The following is a 14,201-nucleotide window of genomic DNA, read 5'->3' on the forward strand; positions in this document are numbered from 1 at the left end:
AGGGAGTAGGTGAAGGAGATTGAGAAAGGTGGGCACAAAACAGGCTATGGGGGCGCCGACACAAAAATTCTCACCCAGCAGCGCCCCCCAAATAAGTTTTTTCCGCTGGCACACAGATAGGATTCATCCGGTGCCCTTAGGCTGAACCCAATCCGGAGGGAGGCTAGCAGGGGCGCCGACAGGAGCTCAAAACGTGGGCAGGCCAACCCTGTTGGCGGGACATTGCCAATATTCCCTCCAGAATCATTCTATTTCCCTCCATTTCTCATCCACATCACCTTGTTCCACTACCACCTCGCCGCCCACAGCCGACATTATTCCTAGCTGAGCCGAGACCCCCCCCCCCCCCCGCGATGCCATGTCACCGAGGAAGTAAGTAGCCCCGCGTGTGGCAGCGTACGCGCCCCCAAAGAATAAGGGGAAGCCCGAGAAGAAGCGGAAGGAGGGGATGACCAACGCCGAGTGGGCCTTCGCCCCCTACGTCGGTAGGTGGAGAATGCCAGTCGCCGGCAAAGGGAGCAAAAGGCGAGGGGGTGGAAGGCTTTGGTGGCGAAGGCGGCCTTGATGCAGAGAGCCTCTACAATGGAAGGGATGGTGGCGCCGTCGCCCTAGTACATCCACATGGCATGGGACATCTGTGACGCCCCGGAACCGGTACCATGAGGATCCCAGCGAACCCGCCGAAATCCGCACGATATCGATCCAGAGACGCCCTCCGACACGACGTGCGCGACGAATCACACACGTGATGCCAGAGGAATTAACACGAGCGGTAACATTACAACAGGATTACAATAGAGCCCACAAGATACATATATTACAACAACAACTCCAACGAGTCAAGATACAAATATACAATACAAAGATCCAAATCATACAGAAGATCGAATACGTCCGAGTACGAACAAGATACAAATTGGACTAAGAGTCCTGAAGATAACCAGTGGCGTCCATAACCCTGCCCAGGCCAAGCCGGAAGGGTAACCTTGCTAACGTCGTCATCTTGTACCTGTCAAAGTCGGGCCATCGGTTGCCGACAAGAGGGAGGAAGCAAAAGAGAAAGGGGAAAAGGCGAGAGTAAGTACCAAGGAACGAACTCCGGCACGTACTTAGCGAGACTAGAAAATGGCTATGCTCGCCGGGCGAGTATAATATATATATCGCCGGGGGCTATATGGTGGGTTTAGCGGCAGCAAAACTATAACCAATAGAGACACGCTACAACATCCGTCTAATTAGATAAGATAAGAGAGCGCACAAGGTGGCAGATCACTGGTAATGATATGCCTGATCTGTAACATTTTGAACGTTTTTCGTCGGCTTACACAGGAGCTATCTCGGCTTACTACACAAACATAACCCAGCCGATTACACATATCCCCTCCAACAATTGCGAAGAGGCAATGTAAAAGGCACTCAACGGTGGACAAGTTTTATTAGGTATCGGTTGTAGTAATGCTATATTACTACGCAAGTTATTATCAGATTATTAACAACAAGTATAAGGTGTAAGTTGTTCTATGATCAAGCTATACAATTCCAAGTCGTCCATAACCGCGGACACGGCTTATCGATAAGATGTACACCCTGCAGGGGTTGCCCAAATGTAACCATACGCATGCTCGACCCACTTACGACAGGTGGATGTCTCACAACAAGACCGTTCCCAGTTCAACAAGAAAGTCTAGGGGGGCCACCCAACTAAGCTACCCGTGACGAAGTCCGGCCGTACTCCGATACGGACTCAGAGGTTTGCGCCGGCGGCTAGGCGTGCAAACCACACGCTTCGCTAAACGTCCCGCAAGGTACAGTACAGAATATAAACACCCGAAGGCAACAGGAAGTAAACACCCGAAGGCAACAGTATATAAACATGCATGCGCCAAATAAAACCAAGGTTGTGGCCCCCTTTTCAACTGACTTGAGAAAAGGTAATGGGTGAGGGGGGTCCCAATAATCGTCCCCACGCATGGGTAGAGCGCTCAATCTCGGAACAGATAATAAGAACTCGGGTCCTAGGGGACATTAGCAAGTCAAAGTTCTGATGCTTTCGCAAAGGGGCTCACAGATGCCTCTGCTTACAATTTTAGTTGTTAACAATAAATAAAGCATGTGTATCTCCAACAACTGATATAGCATGTGATAACCTCCCAACAACCCAACATATCCCGATAACAGATCGAGATAAACAACAGAGCCTAAACACGCCTACGACTTGCAAGGCTCAAACATCAAGCAACGGCTATGGGTAAGGAATGATACATATAGGATTATTATGGTAAACAAGTGGAATAGGACACGTGACTCGATAAAGAAGCGCAACATAAGGATAGCAATGCGAGGGAGAGTGTATAATAGGTGAAGAGAGAGGGCTCGCCTGTGAAATGCTGCAGAAGAACTTGTCGGAGAACTCGTCGTATCTCACAACAACACTTCGTGATCCTATCCGGGAAGAAGCAAATGCTGGACAAACAACGGATGCAAATCTTACTACTACGGCAAAAGAATCAGCATGATCATGATATAATATGCATGGCATGGCAAACATGATGCGATGCAACTTATCCATATTAATCGGAGTCGGAACACCGGACAAACAAATTAGGTTGGAGTTGCATTTTCTACCGTCAAAGTTAAGGGTGGATTAGCATAGCAAACATGGCAGGGGTGAGCTACATCAAATTTAAACGGAGCGGGGAAAACCCTAGTTGGAAATCCGAAATACTCCGCATATATGTGAGGTGAACATGGATAACTATCACGTCACGACATGATGCGGGATGCAAATAGATGAATGAATGGCATATTCAGATTCCTCATATTTTTCTGATCAATTTTCATATATAAAACATTTTATTTTGAGTTACGGTTTGTGAGATATGATTTTTGTAAGATATAAATATTTGCAGCAATTTTCAGGAAAAACAGAAAAGGGGCCAAGGATGAACTGGGTCGGACCTGCGCTGTCCTGGGCCGCAACTGGTCAGCTTGGCGTGAGATTGGCCTGGGCCGCACTGGGCGTTGCTCAGGGACGGAGGATCTGGGCCGAGGCCCGTCGGTGCTGCCAGATCTGATTCAGGAATTTAGAAGTTTGGCTTAATTAGCCAGATTGGAGATTTGAACTCTAGATCTCACGGGCCAGGATGCAAACAGCTTACCACTGTGGTATTGTCTGTTTCATGTGTAAACGAGGACATGGAACAACTTGAACCAAACAGCGACGTGGATGAACTTGGGAAGCTGCAGCCATGACGGCCATGACGGGGAGGGTTCTGGTCGACCACGGGCCTGGCGATTCGGGGCGAACCGGGACAAGGCACTAGGCGTCGGGGGTACGCCTCGTTGTGGGGAGCCAGGACGTGGCGGTGCGGAGTCCAAACGGTCGCCGGAGCATCTCCGGCGACGAGCATCTGCGAAGGTTAGCGGCGGGTCAACGTCGGCGGGGCATCTAAGAAGGTGATGGAGACGAAGGAGAGGTCCGGGAGGAAGAGGAGGTTACCAGGAATGCGAATCCATGCCTGGAAGCGACGAGGGAGCACGGTGGCGGCCAGAATTGACGCCGGAGTTCGGCAGGTAGGAGAGGGGAACGGCGAATTTGCCGGCGATTTAGAGAGTCCCGGGTCGATTCCTTGGTTGGGGATGATGAGGACGATGAGGCGCATCTTCTGGTACTCACGGATAGACACGGGGTGGCCTGCAGCGGCGGCGCCATGGCGATATGGTGGGGGTGCTGTTTCTTCGTGAGCTCACACAGAGAAGAGAAAAGGAAAAAAGGGAGAAGGGGGAAGTTGATGGCGGCGGGCTAGAGGGAGAGAGGGGAGGGCGCTAGGGTTTCCTGGGGTATCGATGGGGATTAAAAGGAGCAGAGGAGGCAGGTGGTAGTGGCTCGATGCCGTGGTGTTGGACAGCCACAGGAGGTGGTCACGCACCTTTCGTGGGGGAAGAAGACGACAACCAGAGGAGTTTTCCAAGCGAAGGGGTACGGTGGGATCATGGGCCGGGCTGAAAAGAAGGGAGGCCACGCTGGGCTTGGCTGGAGGAGATGGGCTTCGGTCAAAGGGAGAAAGAGATGGGCCAGAGGGAGGAGAGAGCCCAGGGAAGAAGGGTTGGTTTTATTTTATTTCGAAAATATGTTTCCTCTTTGATTTTAAAAACTGGTTTTGAAAACAACTTATAAACCACACCAGAATAAGTGCAGCTTTAATTGAAATTTGATAAACATTTGAAATAGTTTCATATGTTAAATAGTTTTGGTGTTAGGGTTTTGTTTATACAAATAGCCAAGAAGAGGTTATATATATAAACCATATGAGAGGGGAAACTCAAAATAGTTTTTATTCAAAATAACTTTTATTTCATAAAATCTTGTGGATTGCATATGTCATGACGATGCAGAAGATAAAAAGAACAAATAAAATCTATTATGGGTATCTCCGGGGCCGTTACAACATCGAAGGCAGCGTATCATCGCCCCTTACCATTAAGCGCGTCGCTGGCGCAAGGCCGGTGGTCCAAGAAAGCCAATGTAACTCCACGATGCATCTCTCTCGGTTCTCGCCGGGCTGCCAGGACTTCGATCCGCTCGGTGGTATCAAACCCAACATCCTCACCATTGGTGACCTCCATGGTGTCTTCGTTGGATCGCCTGAGCTCCGCCGAACTCTTTTCAACAGCGGTGTGCCTCCTCACCGGCCTGGCTTCCAGGAGCTCACATCAAGCAGCAGCAGCCAGGGCGCACAGGGAATGTTCGACGAAATGCTCTGTGACTCCATCATGGCCGACATCATCAACGACGGTGGGGGTCATCCCTCATTCACAGAGCAGGAAGCTGAGGCCTACGGCGACAAGGAAGAAGGCGATGAGTCATGGGAGAACGGAGTGTACTCCTACGTCGGGGTCTTCGAATGGGAGGTGGAAGACGTGGCCGTGGCCAACCCGAAAGGGAAAGCGAAAAGGACGGCAACGGTAGCTGTGGAGCCGAAGAAGAAAGTCGGCGGCCGTGGACCCAAGTAGAGCTCAATGGAGGACGAGTGCCTCGCCAAAGCATGGAAACGGTGAGCATCAACCCTTTCACCAGCGCAAACCAAAACTCGAAGTTCTATTGGAAGAGGGTGAAGGCGGCGTTCGGTGAGCGGCAGATTTTGGATCCATATTTCAAGAGCTTTCACCATGATTGCACCGACTCAGGCCATGTCTCACCGTTTTTCACATGATCCAACATCCTTGCAACAAGTGGCACGTTGACGTGGAGGAGATTCACCGTGTTCACATTAGCGGCACCAACTTCGACGATCAAGTAATCAAACTCGCCTTCATTGTGCATTGTCGGTCATTATTTAGGTTGTTTGTGATGCTACATTGTCGGTCATTGTAGATGTGCGCCATGATCGCCGCCTACCGCGATGACAACAATGACGCCGAATTCAATTTCATCCACGTCTTTGCCCGGATTGAGGCATGAGATGAGTAGGGGGCGCATACAACTCTCACCAAGGCTAATGCCACGTATGACCCAGCTGCGACGCCAGCGCCGGCCTCTGACGGCAGGATCGTTGGGAACAAGAAGGCCAAGGCACTGAGGGATGTGACGCCAGCCATCGAGAAGCTGCACTCGTCCATCATGGCGTGCATGGCTGATGCCACCTCGCATGCCGCCAAGCAGGCATAGTAGGCCGCAAAGATGGAAGAGGTCACGGCGGTAAGGTGGGCTTCGGTCATCCAGAGGCGGGACATCAAACTCGACATGATCAAGGCCAGCGTGGCGGCGAAGAAGAGGAAGGAGGACTTGGCGATGTTGCTGGTCAACACAAGGGGCATGGATGTAATAACCCAGAACATAGGAACAACGAAGGGTAGATTTAGAAATGGGATGTGCATTTCATCGCAAAACGGGGGAAATTTTCGCGCCTTATTGCAACTAAACCTAAGAGGGATCGAGGTTCTCTCTCATTTTGCACTTAGGGTTAGGCATTGTGAGTTAGGGAAATTTCGACATGATCTCTTTTGTATCTTGTTGATTTGGGGAATTGATTTCATTTGACAAGTGTCAAAACATTTAACAATAAGTATTGAACAAAATGAAAATGGAATTCATAATTTAAAAACACAACTCATGAATTCAAATCACTTTGAATTTCAAAGTGAATCACAAATACAATATTTATTCCAGAATATAAATGTCACATAATCAAAAGCTCATAAACAAAAACTTGGGCTTTATTGATAACAACACAGATTACAAAGTCTTTACAATATTCTTGATACAAGAATTGATAAATAAGAAACAGAAATGAAAATGAAGATTACAAGTTTATTCCTAAACTAAAACCTAGACTAAATGGCTTGGAGAGTATCTTCTGGCCATGTCCATCTTCACAAACCTGCAATAATAAAGCACCAACACTAGCCAGAATATAAGTGTTAGCTCAAGATTCAGTTTAGACAGTTAGCAAGTGACACAATATTCAGTTTGGACAGAACCAAGTCCCAGCACACTTGTGATTCTCCAAAACCGAGGGACAAGACACAAGATAAGGGCGACGGACCAAACACGAGCACACACCGGGGCTCAAGTTTCAGCATATGAGAGCACACAGCTCAAGTGTCTTTGGGCAGCAACAAGCAAGGCCATGCAAAAGCATAGTCACCAAGCATGCCAGGCTTGTGTGTCAATGCGAGGAGAGAAGTAGGGATCATATAAAAGGAGTACAAACCCTAAAACCGGTGACCGATCGACCGAGATAAGATCACCGGGTGGGGGAAGCAAAAACAAGCATAGTTCATCTGTTCTTGAGCAAGAACAGAACCAACACACACAACCATTCAAGCCACCAGAGATCATGGTGACCTAGAAGATCATCCAAGCTCACGGAGGTGAAGGGTCTGTGAACAAACCCAACTCTGCATCAACAAAGCATTACTTTCTAGGAGCTGGAACAAGGTATACCTAGTTCCTGGAAAAGATCCAATGGATCTAATCCATCATATGCATAAGCATGGGATGAGCAGATGCTCATATGGGTAGATCATCACTTGGTTTTCACCAAGGATTCTTGCCGATCAAAAGCTACTAAGACAGAAACCATCCAGGATACGAGATCATGTGCACAGAGGCTAGAAAGCATGCACAGATGCACACTAGCAAGATCACATGCCTGAGATAGCACCGATAGATAGCATAGATTAGCAGCTAAGACTACACGAGAAGATCCTAAGCAAGCAACCATCGAAACCCTAGATTTCTTCACGAGGCAAGCATATTGGCATTCATACTTACTATGATCCCCTAATATGCAAGCAAAGTTGAGTAGCCAACAAGATCCAACCAATCATGTGAGCAACCGATCGGTAGCAAGGCTGCGAGGTCACATCACACTTAGCACCAATTAACGAAAGCCAAATAGATCACATCACTATCCAGAAATGGATTCAGATTTTAATTGCTTGTAAAAGAATCATGAACGACAAACTCATATACAAGCAAGACATTTAAATCATCTTTGCATAAGCGATTCATCATAATTAAGTAATCCAAGCATGAATTTATCACGAGATCCATGCTAAGCATGACAAAGACATCTTGTTAAGCAATACAACTTAATTCATAGCCACTAGAGCAAGTCTAGATAGCTAGAAATAAGCAACGAGTACAAGTAAGCAACGACACGGGGATGCTTGCGCATCGGCATCACCGGATAAGTGAATCATATAGCCACGGTGTTAGCCGGTAAACAATCATCGACAATCAATTGATCAAATTGATCAATCATAGCAAGCCAAGCTACACGAGAGAGATTAGCCAACAAGCAAGAAATGATCCAATGGATCATTGGCTTGCATAAGATCTTGAATCATATCACGGGCACCTACGCACACACACAAGTGTCACAGATGCAACACAAGTACACCTAGACAAGCAAGCATGATAAACCAGTAAGCATAGCAAGCCCATAAGCATGAACAGCAGGGTATATCAAGCCATAAGCAAGCACAACATAGCATGATAAGTAGAGAGCATGCTAGGAGTAGCAGAAAAGCAAGCATAGCATGAACAGCAAGCAAAGCATCATGTGCCAGTACCAAGAAATGGTGAATGGGCCATGAGCTTGCAAATAACTGAAACACAGGCAGCTTGCGCAGCCATAGCATGGCTCTAGATGATCACAGGACCACCAGAGAGCATCAGAGTATGAGGAGGAAGAAGAACAGTGGCAAGGGAGGCGCACAGAAGAGTAGGAGGAGGAGCAGAGGACCTTACCCGCGCACGGAGGCGAAGCTATGGCATGGCGAGGCGGTGCCCGCGCGGCCATAGCAGTGCAAAGCCAGGGAAGTCGCGGCGTTACGCCGACGAACACCACCACAAGAAGACACGGCATGGAGACGATGGCACGGGCGCGCAGCGCACCCGCGCCAGGTCGGTCTCGGAAGCGCACACGTCGTCGGCGAGGACGAGATCTCGCCGGAGTTCGTCGAGGCGATTCTCCAGTGGATCCAGATCGAGGCGATTCGCCAGGAGAGGACGAGAGGGGAAAAACGGCGCGGACAGATCGATAGATCTGCTCGCGGCGGTTCCGAATCGATAGGTGGCTACGGCGGAGAAACTCGGCGATGGCCGGAGCAGGGCGGCGGCCATGGCGGCGACGCCATCGCCACGGGGTCGCCAGAGGCTAGGGTTAGATCGAGTAAGGAGAGGGCCGAGTGCGAGTGAGTGAGGTGGGCCGCTTCGGCGCCACCGAACCCAAAAGGGGGCCAGCCTATTTGGGCCGTCCCTGGGTTTGAGTTATTGGGCTGGGCCCAATATGAGTCCAGGGGTATTTTGGTCTTTTTACATTTAATAAAAGACCAAAACTTTACCAAATTTTAATAAATCATAAACAACTTTAAAAATCCAATAAAAATTGGATTTATGAATGAAAAATAAATCTTAACAAGAATAAAATATGAAATGGAATTTATGAAACAAATTCAAAATGATGAATTTTCAGAATTTAAATAATAACTTGGAATTTAAAATTATTATTTCCTTGTAATTAAAATTCAAGGAAAAATCTCAAATAAGTTCAAATACTTATTTTCAAATATTTCAAAATGAAATTCTATTATTCCAAGTCATTTCTTTTAAAAGGGGGATTTTACCCAGAAAAATCCTATATTCCTTTTTATTCCAAAAACTATAGAGATAACTCTATAATTTCAAATTATTTTTGGAATAACTAAGGTAATTATCAAGTAAAATCATTTTACTTTAAATTGTTGTACTTTGTGTGAATTACAATGATTAATACTTTTAAATTAATTGTAAATTACCGTCAAAGACATAAATCTTAAATACAACCCTAAATTGTAATAACTCATTGGGATAAAGGGATTCAGCATAAAATAATCCATCCATGATTGCATTATTTGGATTTTCATAACATTGTCCTTACCGGACAATGATGCTTCTCTGAGAACCCGAGGTCCAGGTTCCATCAAGCGCATTGAAGCGCACTATCTCGCAGTCCACGGGCAAGTTCACCCTTGCTCATGTCAACTTGATTATTTTCTACTACTTTAATGCAAAGCTATATACTTATCATTCTGCATCGCAAATGAAATGTTATTTTCCAACTATGAATATGACTATGTGGTGGCAATGGAACCATGGTATGTGTTGATATGGTGGAGGTTCCATTGCAATGGGTTATATCACCCTAGGATTAATTACCAATGCCGTCCGGTGATTCTAGCGCCGTACAAATCGCGTTGACCATGAGATCTATAATGGCTCAGGAAAGCCAGCTGTATCTTTTCCCTTACGCACGCCAACGGATCGGAGAGACGGTGGGGTCTTTGAAGGCACCGCCGCAATAGGTTGGGAAATCCTTTTAAATCCCCATCCATTGGTGATGTTAATCTCTTCCGATCTATGAAGGATTGTCCAAAGTACACCATGAGTAAAGCCGTATTATCGGGGGAAAGTCTACTGGAGGTGTGCGGGTGGACAAAAGGGTGGGTTTGCAGTCGCGGAGAAGGCGGTGTGGGCTTGGATCTTTATACCTGGCCTCACACCAAAGGAAGTGTGAACGGGGGCAAGTCCTGCGGATGGCAAAAAGGGTGAGATCTCTTGTGGGAAAAGTAACGCACCTCTGCGAGTGTATCAAATTGTGGCTGTCACTCCCTGTTCGGGAAGGGAACTGCGAACGCGGGCAGAAAGGAACTCCACGAAGTTCTAGTCAACTGTGAAGACCGACGGGCATAGTTTTCATAATAAAAGCAACCTTTTGAAGAAATGTTTTCAAAACATGCATTGACCTGCGATTTCTGATCAATGGTCGTAGCTAGTGCATCAAACACCTTTTATTCTTTTAGAACTTCTTTGAGTACCTCTGTACTCACTTTCTTTCGACACCCTTGCTAGACCGTGATCGGAAGTGGAGGCTATCAACGATGGAGCACCGAGGAAGGAAGCTACGAGTTGGTCTACGATGAACCTGATCTTACGGCGGAGTGGAAGGTGTAGACTATGGGATAGTCTACGGACCGGATGACACGGAGGTGGAGGAGTAGTGACATACCCTAGTATCTTAGAGCCGAGCAACGTAGAATTTACCTAAATAAGTTGTTGAGCTCTTTATATATTTGTTATGAGTTGTAATCGTACTTAAGTAATATCTTAGGTTGTTCTCATAGGACCTATGAGAATACCAACTTGTTAAGACAATGTTTGTAATAAAGTATGGAGTGTTATGACCTGCAATGTTTCTGTTGTACGACTACGTGTTATTTGGGAACTTGTTAGGAAGCCCATTCAATAAGATAATTTCAACGACTTGTATACTACAACATGCGCAGTGGTATCTTTGGGTCACCGCAGTGGTATCGAGCAAATGTTGCGACCTTAGGTTGGAAAAACCTAGTATAGGGAAGAAACCTGTAGGAGTCTAGTAGAAATAGTAAAGGATTCTCTAGAAATATGGTGATTATTCACTTGAGAATAGCAAAACCATATATTTTAGTGCGATAATTCTTTATTATAGCTATTATGATGCATTATCACCACTAATATTCTGTTTTTGTATACAGCCATAATGGCGAACACTTTTCCTAAGAGGACTTTGAGGAAAGTTGAGGGTTGGCTCGGTGATTATGATGGACCAATAACAGCTCTCTGTGTGGGATCTTGAAGGAACTTCATTGTGATCCACGGATACTGTTATCAAGTATACTTACTATGATGGGGAAATCCTAGCCAAGTGCGAGTATCGGTCCAACTACCGGAAAAGCTGCTGATGAGTCGTATAATGCCATACGGAGAAGCCAAAACTATCACCACAGCCTACCATATGGGCCTATTCAAGGCAATCCTTGAGATAAGGCAGCACAAGTCGATAGAACTGCTATGTTCGAGTTTTCTCATATACCTCATGCCGAGGAAGATGAGGATCCCACTCTTAATCATTTGGTGTTAGCACACGAAGTCTGAAGCTGCAGCACAGCACATGGATAGCTGTAAGTCTTTATTGACCACGATGTACCTTTTACACATGAAGATGAGAGGTGAGATTGACCACATGCTAGCTGAGTTCACGGACCCTGACAAAGTCCAAACTCGGATGCGTGATTTGAGGGCACAACCACAACATACTACACCCTTCTTTAACCCAGATAGCGATGTAGATTTGAGTGACCAGTGGTTCAAGAGAAATCTACCTACAAGAGATCCACTTACACCTAACTTTGTTCCGCACTATCCACACGTGTCAGCATCATATGATACTGGATATGGGGGAGATCATTCATGGAACATAAACTGCTCGGAGTCGCCGATCGAGAACTCGACGGGTTGGCGTTTCGGGGAACCTTTCGGTGATGAGGAGGAGCCAATTCCATGTGATACAGGAGATGAGAGTGATGCGGTTAACCAGAATGTTAACCAAAGCTTTGAGCAGAAAGAGAAAGACACCAACTCCATTTCTTTAGATTTGGAGATGGGATTACCCAAAACATCCCAGTACGTCGTAGGTGAGAGTTCTGGAACAAAGAAGAAGAAGAAGAAGAAGAAGATGAGGGGTCAAGTGAATAGGAATCCTCCATGGATGACTGGGGAAGAGGAGATGTATTCCACTGGGGATATGTATGAGTCTTTATCTAGTTACTTTGGCATGACAGATCTCTGTCTCGGCACTTCGTCCGATTCAGACTACATACCTACGGGAAGAACTTTCATTCCGGACGGTCTTCGGAGGACAGACCGTTGTACCGGATGGACCCCAGGGATGTACGCGGAGGCGAATGAAGACGATGAGGAGTAGGGCTCCAATGAAGAATAAAGTAATCTAGGTGGTATTGTAATAGAACGTATTTTAAATTCCCGTTGGCTTGGGCTTTGAGCCAAATAAGTGGTTTATATATCCCACATGTAATATAAGTTTGTGAGTGTGTTATGTATTATACGGTGTATATACATAATAAATGTTTGTTTTGGATTTGCTTCTTGATTTCATTGTGTGACTAGTTCTGGGCATTGAGTTGAGCTCAGAAAACATTCGCATGGTGTAATTATGAGTAATCGCTCTTTGTTACAGGACTAGGGGGAAATGGCGTTAGTAGAAACCGAAGAGGCTCGCAGAGAGCGGGAAGCAAGAGAGAAAGAGGAGGCAGATGCAGCAGCTAGAGCAGAAAACGCACCACCACCACCACATCCAATGTTGCACCCAGACTTCCAACAGTATATGAGGTCAATGGAGGAAGATAGGAGGCGTTACCAGGAAAGCCAGAGCAAGAATTGAAGGAGATATGCCCTAGAGGCAATAATAAAGTGGTTATTATTTATATCTTTATGTTTATGATAAATGTTTATATATCATGCTAGAATTGTATTAACCGAAACATTAGTACATGTGTGATATGTAGACAAACAAGAAGTCCCTAGTATGCCTCTTAAACTAGCTTGTTGATTAATGGATGATTAGTTTCATAATCATGAACATTGGATGTTATTAATAACAAGGTTATGTCATTGTGTGAATGATATAATGGACACACCCAATTAAGCGTAGCATAAGATCTCGTCATTAAGTTATTTGCTATAAGCTTTCGATACATAGTTACCTAGTCCTTATGACCATGAGATCATGTAAATCACTTATACCGGAAAGGTACTTTGATTACACCAAACACCACTGCGTAAATGGGTGGCTATAAAGGTGGGATTAAGTATCCGGAAAGTATGAGTTGAGGCATATGGATCAACAGTGGGATTTGTCCATCCCGATGACGGATAGATATACTCTGGGCCCTCTCGGTGGAATGTCGTCTAATGTCTTGCAAGCATATGAATGAGTTCATAAGAGACCACATACCACGGTACGAGTAAAGAGTACTTGTCAGGAGACGAGGTTGAACAAGGTATAGAGTGATACCGAAGATCAAACCTCGGACAAGTAAAATATCGCGAGACAAAGGGAATTGGTAATGTATGTGAATGGTTCATTCGATCACTAAAGTCATCGTTGAATATGTGGGAGCCATTATGGATCTCCAGATCCCGCTATTGGTTATTGGTCGGAGTGAGTACTCAACCATGTCCGCATAGTTCTCGAACCGTAGGGTGACACACTTAAAGTTGGATGTTGAAATGGCAGCACTTGAATTATGGAATGGAGTTCGAATATTTGTTCGGAGTCCCGGATGAGATCCCGGACATCACGAGGAGTTCCGGAATGGTCCGGAGAATAAGATTCATATATAGGATGTCATTTTATGTGAAATAAAATGTCGCGGAAGGTTCTATGGAAGGTTCTAGAAAAGTCCGGAAGAAACCACCAAGGAAGGTGGAGTCCACAAGGGACTCCACCTCCATGGCCGGCCAGCCCTAGTGGGGGTGGAGTCCCAAGTGGACTCCACCATAGGGGGCCGACCACCCCACATGGGAGGTGGGAATCCCACCTTTGGGTGGGAGTCCTAGTTGGGCTAGGTTTCCCCCCTCCTATGGAAGGTTTTGGTTTCGGGTCTTATTCGAAGACTTGGACACCAACACTTGGGATCCACCTATATAATGAGGGGCCAAGGGAGGGGGCCGGCCACCCTAAGACCATAAGCTGGCCGCCCCCCTTGAGTGGCCGGCCACCCCCTCCCAAACCCTAGCTTTGCTCCTCCACTCCATATTGCCCGCGTAGCTTAGCGAAGCTCCGCCGGACTTCTACACCGCCACCGACACC

General features: G+C 46.4%; 1 long non-coding RNA gene across 1 annotated transcript; it reads right to left on the bottom strand.

Moving 5' to 3' along the window:
- Positions 1 to 797: 797 nt before the first annotated feature.
- LOC127325929 (uncharacterized) lies at positions 798 to 3,902 on the bottom strand. Its single transcript, XR_007867406.2, has 5 exons — positions 3,500 to 3,902; positions 3,159 to 3,410; positions 2,959 to 3,070; positions 2,378 to 2,463; positions 798 to 1,009 (listed from the first exon to the last, which is right to left on the bottom strand). It is a non-coding gene; the product is annotated as an uncharacterized lncRNA (long non-coding RNA).
- Between the last annotated feature and the right edge of the window lie 10,299 nt (positions 3,903 to 14,201).

Source organism: Lolium perenne, chromosome 6 (genome assembly GCF_019359855.2).
Source record: "Lolium perenne isolate Kyuss_39 chromosome 6, Kyuss_2.0, whole genome shotgun sequence".
Classification (NCBI taxonomy): domain Eukaryota; kingdom Viridiplantae; phylum Streptophyta; class Magnoliopsida; order Poales; family Poaceae; genus Lolium; species Lolium perenne.